The sequence below is a fragment of the Cynocephalus volans genome, chromosome 13, assembly GCF_027409185.1.
Source record: "Cynocephalus volans isolate mCynVol1 chromosome 13, mCynVol1.pri, whole genome shotgun sequence".
NCBI lineage: Eukaryota > Metazoa > Chordata > Mammalia > Dermoptera > Cynocephalidae > Cynocephalus > Cynocephalus volans.
The window spans coordinates 56986708-57009362 of NC_084472.1; the positions used below are offsets into that span (position 1 = coordinate 56986708).

Here is a 22655-nt window from a genome sequence, read left to right on the forward strand (position 1 = left end):
GATGTGTAATAACTATTAGTTAGCTAGGCTAGCATGCACACTAATGTCAAACCCATGCCAGGAATATTCTGTGATCTTTCAAGGAAATTCTAGGTCCCTGAGTGAAACTTTTAAAAGAATTCCCTCTTAAAGAAAAAATGTCCAGAAATATCAATGGGGCTTCTCTGGGAATTGCCTGGGTAGTAACTATGCCTCTATTTGCCAAAGCAAAATATATTTCTAGGAGGATTTCATTGAATCACCAAAAGTAGTCTCTTAGGAGAGCAGGGTTAGTCTCCCTGAAAACTTGGAGAAAGTAATTTCTATAGTCTGAGATGCTTTGTTAGGGGACCACCAGCCCAGGTAGAAACAGGAAGAAAAAACTTCACTGTGATCACGTTCTACTAGGACTAAGGATTCTTCACTCTAGACTGAAACTTTACATGTGTGAGGCTTCATCAACTATCAATTTATTTGAATTTCAGGCTATGAATGAATATCTTGAAATCAATTATGTTGGCTGTAGTGATAAAGGTGTGTCAAGTCAACTCTGGTATATAATGACTATTTGTAATCCTTGCTATTACAACATCTGTAACCACAGATGATACCCTCACTAACAGCCAAACTTATCCCCGTGTCTACCTAATGACCAGCCAGCAGAAATCAGCCCAATCAGCACCCACACCTCGAGCAAATGCATCTCTCTTACAGCTTTCTTTGGTTTTTGCACATTTTTCTTCAAACATCGACAGATTTTCATTTTTTGCTATGAGAAAAGGAAATACAATGCATAAAGCATAAAACCTGCAAAAATGTCAGAAGACCCACACTTAAGAAATGAAGCATGATACTCCACACTGTGTAGACAGAAGTTACCAATAGGCTCAAACTTCTGACAAGACCAGATACAGAGACGGCTTGTATGACATCAACAGGATTTAAATTCTAAAGGTTAAGGACATCAACTCATCTAGGGTACATGTGAAAAATCAGAAATATTATTAAGGATGGAGGTGCAACCTTCTAGATCACAGCTGTCCTACAGAACTTTCTAAGATGATGGAGACATTCTGAATCTGTGCTGTCCATATGGTAGCCACTGGCCACACACGGCTATTGAGCACTGAAATGTGGCTAGTACCACTGAACAAATAAATTTTAATTAATTTTAAATTGTTTCTTTCTTCAACTTTCTTCACTTTCCTTTCTATCCCCAATGCATTATTTTAAAGAAAATCCCAGATCTAGGTCATCAAATCCTCATGGGAGAGAAGTATGCATGTTTGGGATAATAAAGTCTGAGAACATAAAGGTCACATCACACCGTCTGAAAACCTAACCATTTATATATGGCCAAAGCAGGCCTACGTGTAGCCTAATCTGCATGTATGCCAGAAATCACCTTACCTACACCAGTGCACCTTATCCCTCTTACAGTTATACAGGGCACAGTATACAGTACATGCAGTTATACAGGAGGCACTATACAGTACTGTACACTCAAACACAAACAAAATGCTCACTCAACATCCTCAGACCCCAGGCTAGCATGGTCTGGTCCAAGAACATTTCTAAACTCAGTGTGAGAGATGGGAGCAAGTTCAGCCCAGATGTCTCTAGGACTTATGCTGACAAGCTCCTTGGGAGTCAGGCATAGACATACACAAAGGACCCTCCAATTCAGATTGTTCCATTAAGATGTGAGCACAATTTTCAACTACAAAGAAAATAGCTGATGGAAGCCCATGGCAATCAACACGTTATTTGCCTCTGGGTTGCTAATTGTTTTAATGAAAACATTATTTCCTTTCAGTGCTTGTAAAACAGTTTAGGAGAACTAGTAAAGAAAGATGTTTGATCATTGGCTAATTCAATATTTGAGTTCAGAGGACAAGCATAGATTCAGAAGCATTAAATAATATTCTAGAAAAATTATCAGAAATTATGAAAGAGGAAATCTAGGGTTCATGACAAGTATTAATTCATTTAGGAAATCTTCAAACGTTCAAAAGGAATAAGAATAATATAATGAACCCCTATGTAGCTATCAGCCAAGTTCAATAGTTATCAACAAGTGGCCAATCTTGTTTCTTCTATACTTCAACCCACTTTTCCTTCCATCCCTAATGCATTATTTTAAAGAAAACCCCAGATGTTATATGATGTCATCTAAAAAAATACTTCAGTTTGTATCTCTAAAGATATGGCAATTTAAAAAAAAATACAAATGCTCTTAAACTTACGATGGAGTTACATCCCAATAAACCCATTTTAAGTTAAAAATATTTTAAGTCAAAAATGTGTTTGATACACCTAATCTACTGAACATCATAGCTTAGCCTAGCCTAACTTAAACATGCTCAGAACACTTACATTAGTCTACACTGGGGCAAAATCATCTAACACAAAGCCTATTTCCTAATAAAGTGCTGAATATCTCACGTAATTTATTGAGTACTGTACATTACATAGAAATTGCACTGGTTTTGCACCACTGTAAAGTTGAAAAAACATGTTGAACCATGCTAAGTTGGGGACCATCTGTACCACAGTATCATTATCACATCTAAAAATATTAATAATAATTCCTTGATATCATCAAATAACCAGAAAAGTCTAGCTGTTGTCTTGTGCCCTTCTGTCTATTGCCTTTCTCCCTTGCAGTAACATTTTAAAATTTTGATTTGTCCTTCGATAGTTTTTTATATAAGCAAATGAATATGTGTGTATATTCATTATTTCTCCTTAAAGAGAAAAGGTAACTTTTATACACATTTTCTGCACCTGTATTGCACTTAAAAATAACTCTAGCTCAATATCAGCACAAAGAGAGTGTCTTTGTTCTTTTTTACAGCTGCATAGTACTCTAACATGGATTTACTTTAGTTTTCTCAACCATCTCTCTGCTGATGGACATTTGGGCTATTTCAAGTCTCTTGCTCTTACCAATAGTGTTATAATAAAAGCCTTGTGTATATTCATTTCTTATTTTTGAAAGCATATCATTGAAATAGATTCCTAGAAATAGGATTGCCTATTGCACTACTTAGCATCTCCACCAACAATGGATATTTTGTCCCTTTTCTGGATTTTTGCCACTCTGAGAAGTGAGAAATAGTATTTCAGTGAAGCTTCCATTTTTATTTCCTTTATGTGATCCATATGCTAAGAACTTAATTCCAAAGAAACAAGACTCCTTTTGTACACCTTTTGTACTCCTTTTGACACCTTTGGGATTGTCAAAGAAGAAAAATCACTCCTTTGCTATATTGTATATTGAGTAAAGAAGTTTTTCTTGCAAATGGGCTTGAAAAGTTCTCATTCAGAGTAGCTCGGCCATGGGGAGTTTATGGAAATAGAAGAGTCAAAATTCATAGAACAAGAAGCCTCAAAGAGCTCTTTCTACTACATATGCTGTTGAATACCTTTGGAGGCATTTACCCATCAATTAGTCAATGGACGTTTTTTGAGAAGATTGAAACTTACTCTGGAGTTGAGGGTTCTTGGCACAATAAAGAAAATCAGTGTTTGATACTGAATAACCCAGGGGTGGGGGGGAGATGTTTCAGTTAAAACTTTATGGAACTCTTACATTAAAAATCTCCCTTTCACCCTGCCCAGGTGGAAGTACCCCCAAAGGAATATTTTATAGCATATAATTTGCATTACCTGTTTGGATTTCAGCACTGAATACATGGTTGCAAAAAAACAAATTTGCCTTCTCTTTTTGTTTATTTGTGACTGATTTGGGTATTTTAATGCTATAAAGTGAGTTTTTAGGTGAGGGGTTATCTCTTTACAGAGATATTCAATGTCATATGTTTACAAAGAAGCACTCATTGAGGATTTTTTTTCTCTTGCGTTTAATTTTGCCAGGTTGCCAGCTAGCATGCTACCAGTTTACTGAACTTTCAGCTGTGCTAGACGCTGGAGATACAAAGATGATTAATTGATGGTTTCTTGGTAGAGGAGACTGACAAGTGAGCATGTAAATTACTAGAAACTCTGACAAGGGACCAGCCAGAGTGTATTATTTCCAGAAGGAAAGTTCACTCTTTTTTTAAAAAATAACATTTATTAAGATCATATTCACATACCACATAATTCATTCAAAGTGCACAGTTCAATGGTTTTTTTTGCATATTCACAGAATTGTTCAAACATCATTACATTCAATTTTAGAATATTTTCATCGACCCCAAAAGAAACTCTGCATCCATTAACGGTCACTCTCCATTTTCCTTCACCTACCCCCTAGCCCTAGACAACCACCAATCTTTCTGGTGGTTTACCTATATGGGGTATTTCATACAAGGAAAAGGAAAGGAGACAATATGTAGTCGTTTGTGACTGTCTTCTATCACTTAGCATAATGTTTTCAAGGTTTGCCGGCATTGTAGTGTGTATCAGCTCTTAATCAATTTTTATTGCCAAATCATATTCCATTGTATGGATATACCACATTTTCTGTGGTTTACTGTTCTTTTATTAGATGACATTTATGTACAGTATGCACAAGTCTCAAGTGTGGCTATACCATATTTCATTTAACCACTCATCAGTTTATAAACATTGGGGTCATTTCCACTTTTTGGTTAAGAATAATGCTGCTGTGAACATTATGTGTAAGTTTTTGAGTGAACACTCATTGGATTTGCTGGATTTAACGTCTCCAGGAATGGGTTCACTCAGGGAAGGAATGCATTTTTCTATTCCCAGTATCAAGTGTAGTAGTTGAAATTTAGTAAGTCATCAGTTTCTTACTCAAAACTGGTATTCCATCAATTTTCCTGTGTTTTGGAACTGGGAGGGGCCTTTGCTGTCAGCTGGCCTATGCTCTAGGTCAGGTGATCGTCCAGCCCAGTTCTGATGGGATGTTATCCAATTTTTCTATCTTATTTACATGGTACCACGACAGCCTTTGCCAGAATCCACATACATAACTCTATAAACTCCCCCTAATTTGCAATCCCATAAAAAGGGGAAGTGTGGTTGGTTTTCCACAACTAGTTCTTAATGCTCATGCTTAGGGCTAAAAAATTGACTGCTTTAATGGTAGGTTCTAATCTTTAGCTAGGAACTCACACTAACTTGTCTATGTTAGTACCTCCCAGATTCCACCTTTCCCTCTTCTTCTTAAATCATCACATCAGGCCCTTTTGTCATCTCCCTGTCATTGGTTCATCTGAACCCTGGGGGTTAGCGTGGAGGTGTGTCTGCCCTCACTGTCACCTGTACCCAGGATGTTAAGCTGTATGGCTCCTCCCTCTCTGGCTTTCACATCTGCCTAAGCTTATTTTTATTATACCCTTCCTGGTAGAAAGATCATTTTCCGTGATAGAGAAACAAAAGCGTTATTGAGTAGTTAGTTCTGAGTAGTTCTGTATTCTTTCCGGCAGGTATTTACACTGCACTCTCCCTCAAGCCTAAGAGTCGTCTTCCTTGTTCCCTGGCTCTGATAGATCAATAAAGACCTCTGGGTTGGCCCCAGCATTTTCTACAAGCCCTGATCATTGTACCTTTTAGAACTTCCTCAAGCAGTCCTTAAAGGTTGAGGCCCCTCTTTTGGTCCAGGTCTTTTGGGGATTGGCTCTAGGACCATTTACCTGCACGCATCGTCTTGGAAGAATTGCTGGGCGGTGAAGGATTCCCCCTTGCTTCTCTTTTCAGGGGTTCCAGGGATTGGCTAGCTGTTCTCCTTCTTAGCTGCCATCACCTACATTTCTCCAGACTTTATTCTCTCACTTGGGCACTGCAGGAAGGCCCCCAGCTGTACATCTCTCTTGTTCTACTCCAACTCTAAATAAGGTTAGAAATCCTTTTGAAGTCATTCAAGGCAATTTCATACTAGTTGGGGCAGGAGAACAGACAGGGGGTTACAAATAATAGAAAAATGATAGGAAATCTGTAACATCTGTAATAGTCATCCCTGAAATCTACTGTGACATCATTAACTCTAGATCTGATCTTTCTCCATCCCCCATGGGATCAGCATAGTTCTTAGAGGGTGACCAGGACTAATGCCATCTTGTGCCCCATCTGCCATGTTGACTCCTGTTTAGCCTCATTCCTTTGTTTCACTGACCAATTATAGATTAACTTTAGGGCAAGCCTAACAGGAACATAGGGCTCAGGGACTAGGTGACTTACTGTAACTCCTAGCATAAACTACTCTGTGCGCAAGCATCACAAGTTCCCTGCTTCATAGATCATAGGACGTTTATTTTTCTTAAATTATTTATTTGAAGTTATGCTATATAAGCCTTAACTAAAAGCCAGGGAAAGAGTATACTCATCTGCTGTAGACATCTGATTCTTTGCTGTGTGGACCTTTCCTGTACATAAGTTACCCTTTTAATAAAAATCTTTGCATGGATTTGCCGGCTTCATTCTTCAGTCTGAAATTTCTTTCCCAGCTCAAAGAGTATTATATTCTAACCCCCTCTTTGCACAACAGTCACTGTGAACACTGAGTTGGCAAATACTGAATCATTGCTCCTGGGAGAAGTACAGAGTTAAGTTTCCATGAGTTTTTGGTCACATTTTATGTCATCAACTGGCCAATATGTAAACTTGTTTTATTTGTGTTTCCTGTTTAAAGACTCATTATTTAATATATATTGTTGATTAATTAACACTGAACTCACAGCCAACAGCACTATAACTCATGGCTGAAAAAATCTCATCTAACACATGTATGTCCTTCATAAGGCATATCACAGCCTTCTTGCCCTTCGAAACACTAGATGGCACTTCAGCACGACATGTGGGGGCCCATTTAAACAGCAAAACCACAAATAAAAAGCATAAAAATGTGGAAAATATGGCACTAAACAGAATGGGGGAAAAAACACTTGTTTATGGTACAAGAGCTGAAACAAGAAGGCAGAGAATCACCTTGTTTAATCTCAGCTGGAAACGTACATATTGGGTGACTCAAAATTTTGGCCACTCTGTATTGTAGATGACCACAAAAATGCTGTAAGTATTGATTTCAGGGTTGCAAATAAATTTTAGCTAGTGGACAAATTCACAAACAAGAAATCTGAAAATAATAAGGATTGACTGTATACACATACATATATATAACTCCTAGGGTAGATATCTGTTTGTGGTGCACCTACTGTAACACGGGCCATGGTATGAGCCTGTGTTCACCAGTTAGTACACATTGGAGGCCCTTTTTTTGATATTTGTTAGATAAGTAAATGAATGGTCAAAGATCCAAGTGGGTCAATTACACATGCAGAGAGTATACTCCAACTACCATCTACTCCAGGTACATAGACCATGCATATTAGATATCATTTTATGAAAGCTACTAAGGCAATTTTAAAGATGCTCATCACCCCTTCACCTTCATTAGATTATAATTTTTCATTATAATTTTTATTCTTATGATTATTACATTGATGTAGCTCTTTATGATTCAAAAAAAACACATTCATGTAGTTTCCAAGCCTACAGTGTCTATTGCATATAAGTGGATTGTTGATTCAACTATTGACTAGAATCACTATGGATTTTTTTTTTTTCACTTTTAATAAAGCCTAGAGAAACACTAAGATGAACAGGTTAGTCCATAGACCCAGTTCTGTGTGTTTTGACTCATTAGTAATCTGGTTCTGATTCTATAGCTTTTGGGCTTTGGGGGGCCCAAAGAGGGGAAATGAGTTCACCAAAGTATTGGGTACAGAGTTTAAGATCTTTTGGAGAGAAAATAGACATATCTCCACCTAGTGGTCAAAAGAAAAATGTGGAAACATTGAAATGGGTTTGGATCATTAGTTGCATAGGGGCTGCTTTTCTCCCGAGTGTGTCAAACGTTGACAAGAGGAAAAAAAGAACTAGATCGGTCAACAAAATCCCATCAGGATTACTGTGGAAAACATTATATGAAGGCAGTCTAATATGAGCTTTGGAATCATAAACTTGGATTAAAATTCCAGCTCCACCACTGAAGAGCTATGTGATTTGGGACAAGATGCTTAATTATCCAAGTCTCAACGTCTTCATCTGTAAAATGGGAATAATACTCACAGCATAAATTTACTTTAAGGATTAAATAAAATAATGCATATAAATCAAGTAGCACAGTGGCTGGCACACAGAAGACAGTCAGTAAATGACAGGTATTATTATTATGTCTGTTTGAAAAGAGGGGTAAAGTATTTCCTATATGGACAACACTTACATGTTGCACACATGTGTTATTGGTAAAAAGGCAACACAGATTGCAAAAAGCATAAGGAATCAGAGTATTATATGCTTTAGTGCAATAGGATCTATTGCATTATCTGTTGAATATACAATGTAGTAAATAAGGAGGAGTCCTGGATAAAATGACTCATAGGAAAGTGTCCATATTTCAGGTTGACTCTCCATTTCAATGGAAATGTGCAGATCGTGTGAAGCATGTCATAGTTATTCCAAGTCCACTAGAAAGAAAAGGCAGTGAATTATTGACAAATACAAACTGGAAAGTGTTCTAAATAAATAATAGATCCTTATTGCCTTTCTAAAGAAGTCACATCTTTAAAATGTATTTCTAATCCTACTAAAATAATATTCAGTATAAGATATCGTGGTCTCATCTGGGGTTGCGTGCATAGCCTCCTATAACAGAGGTCCATATGAATGGGGGTGTGGGAACTCAGGAAAACAACTGCAGGATTAGGAGTCCCTGCTTCAATCCTTCACCCTTGTAAATGGTGTTGATCTGGTAGTTTTCTGCCTGCCATTGTCTTTTCCTATTGATTTCTTGTGGGTCGAACATGTCCCCCCAAAAAGATATGCTGAAATTCTAACTTGCAGTCCTTGTGAATGTGATCTTCTTTGGAAATACGATCTTTGCAGATATAACCAAGTTGTAAATTATGATGAAGTCTTGGGCAGTCGGGTGAGTCCCTAATCCAGTATGACTGGTGTCCTGTAAGAAGAGCAGAAGAGAGAATGCCCTGTGAAGACACAGACACACCCAGATGGAAGACAATGTGAACACACACAGAGGACATCACTTGAAGATGGTGGCAGAGACGAAGTGATGTGTCTACAAGCCACAGAACACCAAGGATTGCCAGCAACACCGAAACTGGGAGACAGGCACGGAACAGATTCTCCCCAGAAAGAACATGGCCCTGCCAATACCTTGATTTCAGACTTCTGGCCCCCATAAATGCGAGAGGATAAATTTCTATCGGCTCAAGCCACCTAGTTTGTGGTAATTCGCTACGGCAGCCCTAGGGCACAAATATGAGGGCACTTCAACAAGTTCATGGAAAGATTCGTGTTATCTTTCAATTCTATTTCTCCATGAACTTTTTGAAGTACGCTTGTACACTGTTCCTAGCAGAGGGAAGGTACAGCGTGGTCGAGCAGTGGATGCTGATCTGAGCAGTTTTTAATTCCCTGAAATCCTAACCTTCTGAAGTTATAGCAAGCTGCCATTAAATAGGAGGGGTGACGGGGTTGAAATACGTTGTGTTCAGGCCACACTGAGCAACAGGTGTTACGGGAAAAATTAAACATTTAGGGTCTCTGACAGGCCCCACCTGGGTGTGGAAGAGAAGGGGGATTTTCCTCTCTCGATGGCTGAGCCAGCTTCTGAAGCCTGGTACTGCCAGTCATCTGTCTGCTTGTTTTTGTGGGGAGGATGCTCACTGAATGAGCATCTACCAATGCCTGATCTTTTACAGAAACTTCCAGGACACTTGCCTTCCTCTCTCCCCTCCTTCCCTGCCATTTTCCCAGCTGTCAGGGCCTGCACATCAGAATCCACCCTCCTCTCTGCTGTCAAGAGTAAGTGGAACTCAAGTTACTGGGCTTCAAAATATGCTCAACTAACGTGCACCCTGTTTAAATCCAAGGGGTGTTAGCTCGGCTTATTTGGATTTAGGAAATGCTCAATCATCCTGTTGACTCAGTGCCTAAAATAAGAGGCAGATGCCGGGCCCCTTAATGCAAAAGAGACCCCCACCCCCACCCCCACTCCCCGGCAGCCTAACGCTTGTGTTTAAAAACAATCCCACTAGATGGAGCTCCTTTTAAGGTTGGGCCAAAGGTCCTTGCACTTTCCTTTCAGTATCCAGCAATTACAGCAGCAAAATCCCAGTGAGTCGGAAGCTCAGAAAGGTAGATTTAGAAGAAAAGGTTACTTTCCCTTAACAATGAACTTCATCTTCAGACTAAACAGAACCTCCTACTGCTTCTCTCATGAATAGCCCAATCCGGCTCTTTCCTCTCTCCCTCAAGGTAAAGAAAGGGCTCCCAATAAACACACAACCAAGTTATAAAATCAGTCAGCAACAAGTGACAGAATGGTTATTCAGAGGCTCTCAGGGCTGTCTATGGGGCTTAATACAGGAGGCAACTGTTCATCAGGGTTAGCCTGGTGCCTCGGTGTGGCCGGTAGTTAGGTGGGCAGGGAAGATGTTGTCAGCACCTCAAGGGTGGATGCGATCTGGCGTTGGCCAGACCAAGAGAACACTCTGTGCCAGTTAACACCCTTCTAGAACTCTCAGACAGTGGCCAGCTGAGGAGAGGATGGTTTTGACACCATGACAGGACGAAGTACATTTCCAGTTGGAAGACAGAAGAAAGGACCTGTGCCAACTTCTACCAAAATCACTGTAAGTATTTAAACATGGGTGTACAGATGAACATCAGGCTAAAAACAGTGTGGGTTTTCTAAGTAACAAAGTTTCTGGTAAACACCAGCTTCATGACATCCGCCGGATTCTCAGTTTCCTCAACTGTAAATTGGAAAAAATAGTTCTTTCCTTGTGGTGCTATGATGAGGCTTGAAAATAAATCACGAAACTTCCTAGCAAAGGGCATGGCACATAGCAGGTCCTCAGTAAATACTCTTTTTTTCTTGCAGCTATTCTAAGAAGTTTGGAGGCTTTCCCCCAAGATATTGCCATAATTATTACACATGAATTATTACACAGATTTGTAGGCCTTAGAGCAAATCCACTCCTCTCCACCTTCACCATCTTCAGGGTTGATTGTTGGCTTATGAACAGCAGGGAAAGGAGCACAGGGCTCTTTGCTGCCTTCCAATTTGCCAGCTGAATAGCTCTGGGGAAAGACCCAAAAGACAGCCAGGTATAAGGCCTTCAGCCTTAAGGGAGGGCTGCACTTTTTGAGCCATCCAAGGGACAATGTGAAACAGATAAATCTGATATCGGGTGCCTGCAATTTCCTTTCCTGTATCCCTTTCCTTCTTCTCTCATTAAAGTTGCAGTCCCCCATTTTAACTACCTGGTAATCTGTATTGTATATATATGGTGCCAAGCATGTTCTATGACATCTCAGCAGTCACAAGGAAGCTCCAGGGCTTAAAAGAAAAGGCACTGCAGGAATAAGGCAAAACAGTCATGCTCAAACACCTCTTGAGTCTTTACTCTCCCCTTTCTCCACTTATTCTCTTTTCCTTCACTCTTTCTTTGCTTGGTTTGCAAGCCTTGCTATGGTGTGAATGTTAGTGTCCTCAAAATTCATGTTGAAATCCTAACCCCAAAGGTGGCAGTATCAGGGAGTGGGGCCTTTTCAGAGGTAAGTAGGTCTCTAGAGCTCTGCTTTCATGGAATTAGTGACCTTATGAAATAGGCCCAGGGGAGCTCATTGTCCCTTATCATGAAAGGACACAGCTAGAAGGCACGATCTGTGAACCAGAAGGAGGGCCCTCACCAGACATCAAATCTGCCAGCACTTCGATCTTGGACTTCCCAGCCTCCAGAACTGTGAGAAATAAATTTCTATTGTTTATAAACTATCTAGTTTATGGTATTTTGTGTAGAAGTCCAATTGGATTAAGACACTCTTCCAAAGAAAGTATTAACACATGAATTTTGCCTCAGGCTCAGTCTGTAGAAACTCAGGCTAAGACAACTATTCTCATGGAGTGGAGTCAGCATTTTATATTGCAATAAAAGATAAACAATGCTTTTTCAGGACATGTTGGGATTCCTGTAACTCAATTTACCAAGTCAGTCTGTCAATAATCCTTCTCAGTCCCTAATTGGATCAAGGTTCTCTGCCTGTATTCTCTAGCTTTCTGCCAGAGGAAATTCATTTCTTTTTGTAAGATGATGAAAACATCCTAAACCTCTTCAATTTATACACCATGTGTAGACAGTTTTCATTCCAAAATTATCAGAACCAAGCGACTAAAAGCCAAGAGAAAAAGCAGACAAAAGAAACAGACCCACAGGTGATTCAGATATTAGAGTTATTAGGCATGGACTTTAAAATAACCACAAAACTTCTATCAGATAACCTCACGTAGGATAAATACAAAGGAACCACTCCTAGGCATATTGTAGTCAAATGGATAAAAAACAAATACAAAGAGAAAATCTTGGAAGCAACCAAAGATACATTATCTACAAAGGAGCAAAAATAAAACTAAGCGTTAACCTCTCACACAGAAGCAAGACAGTGGAATAATATTTTTTAAATGTTTAAAGGAAAAATTACCAACCTATAATTCTATATCCAGGGCTGGCTGGTTAGCTCACTTAAGAAAGTGTGGTGTGGTAACACCAGGGTTCAGATCCCATACAGGCCAGCCGCGAAAAACAAATAAAGAAACAAACAAAACAAACGAAAACAAAAAATGTAATATAATTCTATATTTTAAAAATGCTTTGAAAATAGAAGCAAAATAAGGACATTTACAGTAAAACAAAGAATGAGAAAATCCTTCATCCAAATGCCTATTCTATAAGAAGTACTAAGGAAATTCTTCAGGTGAAAAGAAAAATGACCCTAGATGAAAACAGGGCAATGCAGGAAAGAAAGAAGAATACTGAAAAGGATAGATATGTAAATCTGTACAAAAACTGAATGTATAAAACAACAATAAAATTTCTCATAAGGCTTAAAATATACGTAGAATTAAAATACATGACAATAATAGCACAAGAAGCAGAAGTTGGGTAAATAGAGTTAAAGTTCCGTTATGTATTTTATTTGGGGGAAATGGTAAAAGTACTCATTTAGGATAAATTTGAGAAGGCAAAGATGCATATTGTCTTCTTTAGGATAGTGCTGTCTATAGAATTTTCTGCAGTGAGGGAATCCTTTCGTATCTGTGCTGTCCAGTATGGTAGCCCTTAGCTACATACCGCTAATGAGCATTTCAAAGGTGGCTAGTGCAACCAAGGAAATAAGTTTTTAATTTAATTTAATTTAAATTAATTTAGATTTAAATATTCATATATAGCTAGTGGCTACGTATTGGACCGTGCAACTCTTGGACAATTGCTGAAAGCATAAAGAAAGGGTGTATAATGAAGAAAGCTGAAGCTGGAGAAATACAATGAGCGCCCTAGTTTCTAATGATATTCATGCTGAGTCTGCACAGCATAGGACAATGCAATCTTTTAGAAGGACCAAGTCCTCAGGTCATTTAGGTTTTTGGTCTGTACCCTCTTTGGTGACCATTGCACAATATTTAATAGCTGCTAGAGATTCATAGCTAAGCTCCAACTAGCTGTTAGAGGACAGTCCTTTTCCATAGGAAAGATATCATTCCTGAATAATCGCATATGCAAACCCAGCTTTACCCTTGCGCTAAACATGATTTCCTCTCTCTTCCTTTAGCTCTCTTTTCCTTGAGGCTTGTAGTCTACTTTGTCCCAAGATCCACTCAAGATTACTCCTTCTAATCCGGGTTTCCAGCACCTTCTGCAGCTCCCCTAGAAGCTCCCCAGGAGCCAGAACTATACTTTTGGAGGTTTCTGAGTGCTTTCAGGAAACTTCACACAGAATTCCAATCAGCAGAAATGATTTCTTTTGCCAAAATCTTCCCATATGGGTCCATCCAGTTTCTCTAACCCAGCGGGCAAAACAATCTTCGTTCTGAAGAAAGGAGACCTGATTTAGATGTTTCCCTAGATCCAGGGAAGCTGGATTTATTTTCTCCCAAGAAAGGAGAAAGAGGAAGAGAACAAACAACTGTGCTTACATTTCTATGTCCCTGGTGCTTTTATTTACTCCTGGAAAAAACCTCATCCCATGACATATGTGTGTCTACAGCCTGGAGAGCCTCCAGTTCTACTCCTTACACCTCTAGAAAGTCGTAAGAAATCGGGGGAGAGCAGGGGAGGGGCGTGAAGTGATCAGAGGAATTTTGTGGGAGAGCTCTCAAAGGTGAAGACTTGAAAGCCTTGTACTTGAAGTTTTCAAATCCATGAAAATTATTATTAACTTTGAAAATTGAGGATTGTTTGTTCGTGTTATCAAATTCTAGGCTACCAGATTCAGAATCTCCGAGAGTACGAAGAAGGTAAAAAGGCGAATGAGTGAGCCTTCTTACAATAAAATGAGCCCATTTACCCCCCCCCCTTTTTTTTCTTTTTCTTTTTTTTTTTTTTTTTTACCTCCAGCATGTGGTAGGAATTTAAGCATATAAAGAAGTGCAAGAAAGGTCGGGCTGCGATCAGAAATAACAAATGCTCAGTCGGTGGTTAAAGGATGTAAGAGATGCTGGCTTCAGCGGTCGGGGCAGCCCAGAGGTGTGCCATGGAAGAAGGGCTTTGAGCCTGGAAAGAAGTTCCTCCCCTCTGGGGTCAGCTGCAGAAGGGGTCGGGTCACCTACTCTGCTCAGTCATTGCACTCGTACACGGGGCTTGCTGGGCCAGTTCTGCCGTGGTTTGCCCAACTTCTCTGGGAGGCTGTTGGAAGCACAGACGTGTTTCAGAGGCCTCTCTCAGTAACAGGCGGGAGGTTTGGAACAGTTGGGTACTTGCTACTAGAATTCCTGAAAAATAGCCACACATACTCATAAATAAATATTAGAAATTGAATACAGAATGCTTGGCATGTAATATATTTTTAAACCATTGTTTACCAATTTTTCCCTCTTTGCCAAACAGCCTTGGCTTTGACCCCACCTCTCAAATTATGACCCTGGCTCGGGGAAAACATCACCTGGATTCAAATCAGCCAATTGTCTATTTGTGTTTGCTTGACTAACCAGATTTTGTTCCTCACCTGTGTCAGGCACGTAAGGAAAGGGTAGCCTTAGGATGCAGGACACAGGCTTGGCTTTGACAGCTGAGAGGGAAAAACAGGCATGGCAGATCCAGAGACTCACTGGCATTCTCTGATCCCTCTTCCATCGCAGGTGCCAATTGTCTGAGCCCTCGTTCTCATGGGACAGGGACAATCCTTAATCCTTCTCAGTGCAACTGTCCAAGAGTGGCACTTTTAGAGTGGGCACTGAGATGACACTCTGTTAGAGCTTAACGTGGGTCTCTAGTGGGAGGGCCAAAGCTATATGCCGATTGTTAAATTTTTTAGACAACACAAGAGTAGGTCTCTCCAAAGAGATAACTGGTTGACCTTAAGATTGCTCCCAACTCCGCTACTGGCTAATGCCTAACATTCTGTTCTGTCATTAGAATATCCACCCCTTGGGCCGAGCCCGTGGCGCACTTGGTAGAGTGCTGCGCTGGGAGCGCGGCGACTCTCCCGCCGCGGGTTCGGCTCCCATATAGGAATGACCAGTGCGCTCACTGGCTGAGTGCTGGTCACGAAAAAGACAAAAAAAAAAAAAAAAAAAAAAAGAATATCCACCCCTTGTTCCCTGTAGGGCAGACACTATCCTAAGTACCTATGCTTACTCACTTAATTTTCATCATCTGCTATTATCCCCATTTTACAAATGAAAAATAGAGGCTAAGAGAGTAAATTGCTTAACATCATACAGCTAGTAAGTGACAGAGCCAGGATTAACAAAACTATGCCCAAGACCCTTGCTTTCTCCACTGTATCACACAGCCTTCAAGGGGGGAGGATTTGATTAGGAGCCAGGGGAAGAGGGCATGGGAGGCCGAGGGACTGAGAAAGAAGAGAAAAGAGTCCAGGAGGAAGTCTGCAAAGATAAATCAATCATCCAGATTCAACCATCCTACATAGGCCCGGCCTTGGATGGAAATAAGAGAACCTACAGGGGGAAACTGACATTTCCACCAGAATCGAGGTAGCTGCAAAGAATGGGATTCCGCAAACCCTTTTTTGTCAGCCAAGAAGAGAAGCAGACGGCAAATACCTGCCGTGTGATAAAGGTAACCATAGAATCATAAGTATCAATGTTGGTGCTGCTTTTAATGCAAAGTTATATATTGTGATTATTCTCTTGATAGGAGTGAATGTCAACTCTAACTGCGAACCCTGGGAATGCGATGCCTGCTCTGGCACTGTGCCTAATGTGTTTGAAACCTGGAGTGGATCATTTTTAACAACACTCCTACCATACAATAAAATTAGCTTTAGAAATAATCATGAAATTAAGCAAATAATAATAACAGGAGGGAAAGAAATGCAGATAATGAAACTTTTCTTTTATTAAATTTCACATATATAATCATGGCAGATAAATATATTATCAAAAATATTAAAAAATAAATATTTAAAAATTGCAGTCCTTTTTTTTAAGAAAAAATAAAAACTTTTTTCTACGTTTTGTAATAAATAGAACATTTTGGTTTTGAGACTTCTACAAATTTGTCACTGAGGTTACCAGAAGTGGGAAAGGGGGAGGGGCAGGTAAGGGGGGAATTGGTAAAGGGCCATGAAAAATTATTACATTGTACAATGTTGAATATACTAATAATCCTAATTTGAGCATCACTTATTGCACACAGGGATTGATATGCAACTCTGTACCCCACAGACATGTACAAACAACTATGTTCCAATGAAGAAAATTTCATCAAAATCGATCTTCCCTGTATATTCATATTCAATAGGCAGTATACACAGATTTATCAATCTATTTTCACTTATTGAGGAATATTTTTTATTCATTTTAATTTCTGAAGTTTTCTCCGCTCTGTAGCAAGAGACATACAAGGAGTTAAGAAAAGTCTTAGGCATAAAGATAAATTTGGCTGAGATCCCTATAAATCCCACATCACAACAAATTCCAGAAATGGCGATACAGTCCGCGTCTTTGTTTCTTCAGGATCAATTCTAGCAGCTTTCAGCTATCTCCACAGTTGAAAATTTTTTCACTAAAAAGCCATCACCAGGAAGTTTATCATAAATTTCTATTATATTTGGTTCTCAAGTTTTCCTTCTGCAACAATCAGAAAGAGTGACTGATTGACAGCAAACAAGAGTCAATCTAGCCATTGTGTTCTTGTCCAGTCCCTGGTGACACTGACTGAGGCTGCCAGCACTGCCCCCGACATTTGTCCTGGCAATGTAAGACTGGCACCTGTGGTCATTTCTCCTAACATTGCTGCTGCTTCTTTATTTTTATTTATTTATACCATTTAACTCGTTTTAATGTTTCTTCATGAATGGTGAAAAATACTGAAGTACAGACAAGGAATAATTATAATTTTGTGACCAACATTATAAATATGGAATTATAAATTTAAAACATTTTCTGGTTTAAAAAATAAATCTGGTAGTCAGTGCAGCTCTGCTGGGTCCCTGCCTTCCTGACAGTCCTCGCCTTTATCCACTTTTTTTTTTTTTTTTTTTTGTCTTTTTCGTGACCGGCACTCAGCCACTGAGTGCACCGGCCATTCCTATATAGGATCCGAACCTGCAGCGGGAGCGTCGCCGCGCTCCCAGTGCCGCACTCTCCCCAGTGAGCCACGGGCTCAGCCCGCCTTTATCCATTTTTCCGGGCCCTCCACATCCGCCTCTTCTTCCTTCCATCTGCTCCATCAAAGGTCCAGGGGTCCTCCAGGGCCACCTCATCTTCCTCCACCAAAGCCACCTTGGTCCATGCCCCGGCCACCACAGAAGCCACCTCTGTCTCCACTATGGCCACATTCCACCGGTACCACCACAGTCCATGAGGCCACCCCTTCCTCCCCATATGCCACTAGGGTTTCCTCTGCCACGACCCCCATCGGGGGGTGGGAAGGGTGGCAGGAGGAAGCCTTCAGGCTTCCAGACATTATACTGGTTGCATTCTCTTCCCCAAGCAAAGTTTCTGGTTTCCACAACCCGGATTGGGACACTGGCAGTCTCTAGCTCGGTGCTGAATGTTTCCTCCTCTGGAGGGGTTCCCAAGCAGGAGGAGCCTCCTCTGTCTCCTCCATGGCCTCCCACGTGACCCACGGGTACCTCTGGACCTCCACGGAGCAATGGCAGCATCCCTCTGCCCTCTCAGGGCAGCATACCAACCTGCATGCTGTTCACTGGAGGCTTCTTCCAAACAAGAGAGACTTTAAGTTTGCTCCCTTGAAAATCTTTCCCACCAAAGCACTCCACGGCAGCCTTGGCAGCCAGCGGGGGTTCACAGGACACTGTGGCATTGCCTTTGGGCTTTCCCCTTATGCAGGTAGATGTGGATCATTGTTGCCCCGTTCTTTTATTCATCTCAACAACCCCTCACTGCTTAAAGAAGTCTGCCATATTATCTAGAGTCACACTGTCATTTGATCCGTCACCCCTCCCATGGACAGTGCACATAAATTGCACTGTTCTCAGAGTCTTCATCCAGATCTACAGGTGGGCTTAAATCAAGATCTGGTCCTTTGTCCATGGGTCCACCAGGCTTACTGAAGCCACCTTGCTCTCCAGTGCCCATTCCACCATGTCTTCCTCCCTGCCCTCCTCTGCTCATGCCTCCACCAACAAATCCCCCTTTTCCTCTGCCCCGGTTATCAGGTCCACTCATGCTCCGGTTCTCTCCTGGTCTGTAAAATCCTCCAGACTCCTGCCTATGGACACCCATGCTACTGGGGTGGTGTGGTCCTGTCGGAGTGAACTCTGCTGCCCATCGCTGCTGCTCTGCTGGCTATATTGACTTGGAGCCTGGCCATAGGATCCAGTTTGGTGGGCGGGGGTAACAGTAGGAGGCTGCTGTGCATAGCTGCTTTGTTGATCATAGCTACTCTGCTGTCCATAGCTGCTCGGTTGCCCACAGGTGTTCTTCTAAATTACTGCTCTGATCATAACCAGTTGGCTGTCTAGAGGAATAGCCAGTAGGAGGACAGGATGGAGGTGCAGTGACTGGCTGCGTGGGGTAGCTCCCAGGTACCCAGGGATAACTGTAGTTACTCTGTTCGTATCCTAGGCTGGGCTGGTTGTAACCACCTATGCTAGATTGAGGTTGACTAGTCTCAGTGGGCTTGTTATCCCTCTGCAGTCTTGCAGGTTTGGTGGTGGGTGAGCGGGCTGAGTGCCACATGCAGACTGAGCTGCATAGGAGGCCTGGGTGGTGGTGACTGTAGCAGTGGTGGAATCACAGTGCCGTACTCCTGGACAGGCTGGCTGTACACCTGGGGGCTGTTGGAGTAGTATAGCCGGTGGGAGGCTGTCCATAAGAAGTCACACAGGCGGTCTGCCCGAGGTGGCAGTGATCTGAGCCTGGGGATAGCTAATGTCAGTGGGCCACCCAAAAGTTCCATCGCTTTGTTGCCCATATGCCTGGGTGGCGTGTGCACATCCTTGAGTGGCTGGGCTGTGTGAGCACTGTGGCCCTGCTGGGCTGCAGCTTGGCTGTAGCTACTGTAATCTGTGGACACTGTTTTCTCTACTCCCTCCTCGTTCTCCTAACTCTTCTTTTGATGTTGCGTATGTAGCTGTCCATTTCCTCACTTTCTTTTTTTGTTTGTTTTTTGCTTTTGGGCAGAAGTAACAGCCCTCTTCACAATTTCTTTGTGCTGATCTTCAAGGAACAATTATAAAGTTTGAGTTTGGTGTCAAGGCACATTCTGACGGTTGGCAAATATTTTTGTATGGTTACATAGAATGACAGAATTGGAGTCACCCACGTTTCAGGCCTCTTCTCTACAATCACTCCCATTGTGTTCTTCTCATCTCCTGTTTGGAACAACTGCACATAGCTGAGTCCTTGTGAATTGACAGCCAAATTAACTTCTATGTGGAATACAATGTTTATTAAAAGATAAACAACAAAAATGTGCTAATTTAGGCTTAAATATATACTATTAAATTCAAAGGGAACCACAATCATTTAGAACTTAGACCAACAAAAGATTATTGGGGCGGAGTATTGTGTCACTAACATTATTTAGAATTGCCAGTGCATGGCGAGAATAAAAAGCAGACCAATAAATGGTTTTAGTACTGCACTGGGGCCAACTTCTCCCACCGCCCACCCTTGCTGTATCACTGACCTGCCCACTTTTAATCTACTGCAGCCTTTAACTAGAAAATTCACCGGCCTCAATGCCGTGGTTTTGATCTCAGGAACAACCAGCCCCTTCTGCTCCCACCACCCAATATCTTCTTAATGTCATGCTGATTTCATTATATTGGATCAAATAGATCTAAAAATTGAAATCCCACAGTTCTATTGTCTCCTGCTTAAGCTACAACCCCTTTAGCTGGGAAGGGACCCACCAAAAGCATATCCCTCTAGTCTTCCCCATCTCTCAAGCTCATCTCTTCATGGGAATGAGGGCTTTCCCTCCGGGGCTTCTACAGACTCATCTCTGGCGTCTGTAAAGTGGAGTTCTTGTCCCCTTTCAGCCACTAATTAGCTTTGGGATCCTGGCAAAATGACTTTCCTTCCTGCTTCCTCATTTTAAAAAAATGAGCAAATGTTCAACTGAGTAATTTCTAAGGCCCCTTCTAATGTCCTCAGGGGCTGGTTGGGAGTCAAATGACCTTGGCCGGGCTGCCCTGGGCTCCTGCAGATGGTGGAGGAAGCGAAAGGTCAGCTCCTGGAACCGCCCACGCCTGACTGTTCCTTGTTCCCTGTCCAGGGGCTACTGCTGACTTTTCAGATGGTCATGTTTCCTTGTTTGGCATCTTCAGAAAGGCTGGATCCTGGAGACTTCCAGGTGTCTCTCTTTAATGTTCAGAGGTGGATTTCCTGGGCAGTGCCCTCCTTGTGCAAATATTCTTATTTGTCATGGCACTGCCCTCAGAATATGCAGGAATGATTTACAAAAGACAACTCAGGCTCTGCCTGGGGCCACACATGGCCCTGCACCATCTCACTCCAACCTGTGATGGAGGATAGGGGCAGAATCACTATTCCCACTTTGGAGATGGGGAAACTGAGGTGCTGAGTGTTGGATCAAACTACCCATGGTGATGCAGGTGCCCTTGGGGATAGAGCGGGGACAGAACACCCCCCCTCAACTGCTTACTCACCCACTCACCCCAACTCCAGATAGCTTAGCTCAGACTTGGCTCAGGCCCAATAATCCTGGTTACACAACTGATACCAAGCACGTCCTCTGCTAGAGATTATAAATAGACCCAGAGCTTTGCCTCGAAGAATGTATGATCCAAAAATCACAAGATTTGTACATTGAGTAACCAGATGTCTTTAGAACTATGGAAAAGTAGTGATATCATAGAAATAGCTCGTTTCTATGGCTTTGTTTGTTTGTATATTTTTATATCAGGGCATAAAAATCTGTTACCTATGTCTGGCAACAACATATTTAGGAAATGGTCCTTAAAAAGCTGTTCACCAGGGATGACGAGTCTGTGGCACGTGCTCTGACAGTCCCTGCGAATGTTTGTGGCACATTGTGACTGTCATGGGTCTCTGCCCGCTTAGCCCAGATGCAGCCTCAGAATCTTTCCTAACACAGCACTCTGCTCAGCCACATATTTCACACAGGATGAGCGGCCAAGCTTGATCTGCCCTCTCTGCTACAAATTTTAGGCTTATTATTTCAGGGAATGTGGAAGAGTGAAATGTGGGTGGTTTGCCTTTCAGCAAGCTGCCCCAATGAACTTGCTTTTCTCTCCACCCACGCCCCTACCCCAGCCCCAAACAAGGACTAGGGAGAACCAGCTGCAAGGAAGTGGCTGATCATGGTTTGAAACAAAATTACACACCTGAGCGCTATAAGACATTTGCAGAAGTGATGGCAGTTTACGATGGAGATGGTTTTATTTGCAAGGCACTCCTTCCGGAAGCCCTTGCACAATTGCTGGGGCAGATGTTCTTTGTAAAGCCCCCAGCCAGATGATTCTGGTGTTCCCCATCCCCTTGAGAGCTGCAGCTTGAGAAATTACCTCTCTTGGAGCTGTTCGCCATTTCTCAGAGGACTGAGTCTTGAAGACTGAGCCAGATTGCTTAGAAATGATTCAGGGGGAAATTTCAGCCACAGGAGTGGGTGGTAAGGAAGGTCCAGTGAGCACCAGCCAGGCTCTTGATCTCTTCTAGGACATCCGCTTTCTCTACCCTTTCCAGTTAGTCCCACTGTCAACATTAGGTCATTCTAGAATTAAGGACCTGACAGCAGACTTGGGCCTTGTGCCGGGTTGAACAGTGTCGCGTGCCCCGCCCTCCCCTCCCCCATTTCATTACCACCTGGAACCTTAGAATGTGACCTCATTTGGAAATAAGGTCTTTGCAGGTGTAATTAAGGATCGAGATGAGCTCACACTGGGTTAGGGTGGGCCCTCCATCCTATGAGAGTGTCCTTATCTGAGACAGAAACACAGAGAAGGCCATGGGACAAGAGGCAGAGATTGGAGGGATGCTGTTGCAAACCAAGGAATGCCAAGGATCGTTAGCAATCACCAGAAGCCAGGAGAAGGCAAGGAGGGATTCTCCCCCAGAAACTTCAGAGGGAGCGTGGCCCTACCAACATCTTGATTTTGAACTTCTGACCTCCAGCACTGTGAGACAATACATTTCTGTTATTTTAAGCCACCTGGGTTGTGACAATTTGCTATGGCAGCCCTAGGAGACTATACACTTT

The 22655-nt window shown here is 41.9% G+C and overlaps 1 pseudogene; it reads right to left on the reverse strand.

Annotated features, from left to right (window-relative positions):
- Positions 1 to 14592: 14592 nt before the first annotated feature.
- Positions 14593 to 22655, reverse strand: part of LOC134361687 (RNA-binding protein EWS-like) — a 95516-nt pseudogene continuing 87453 nt past the window's right edge.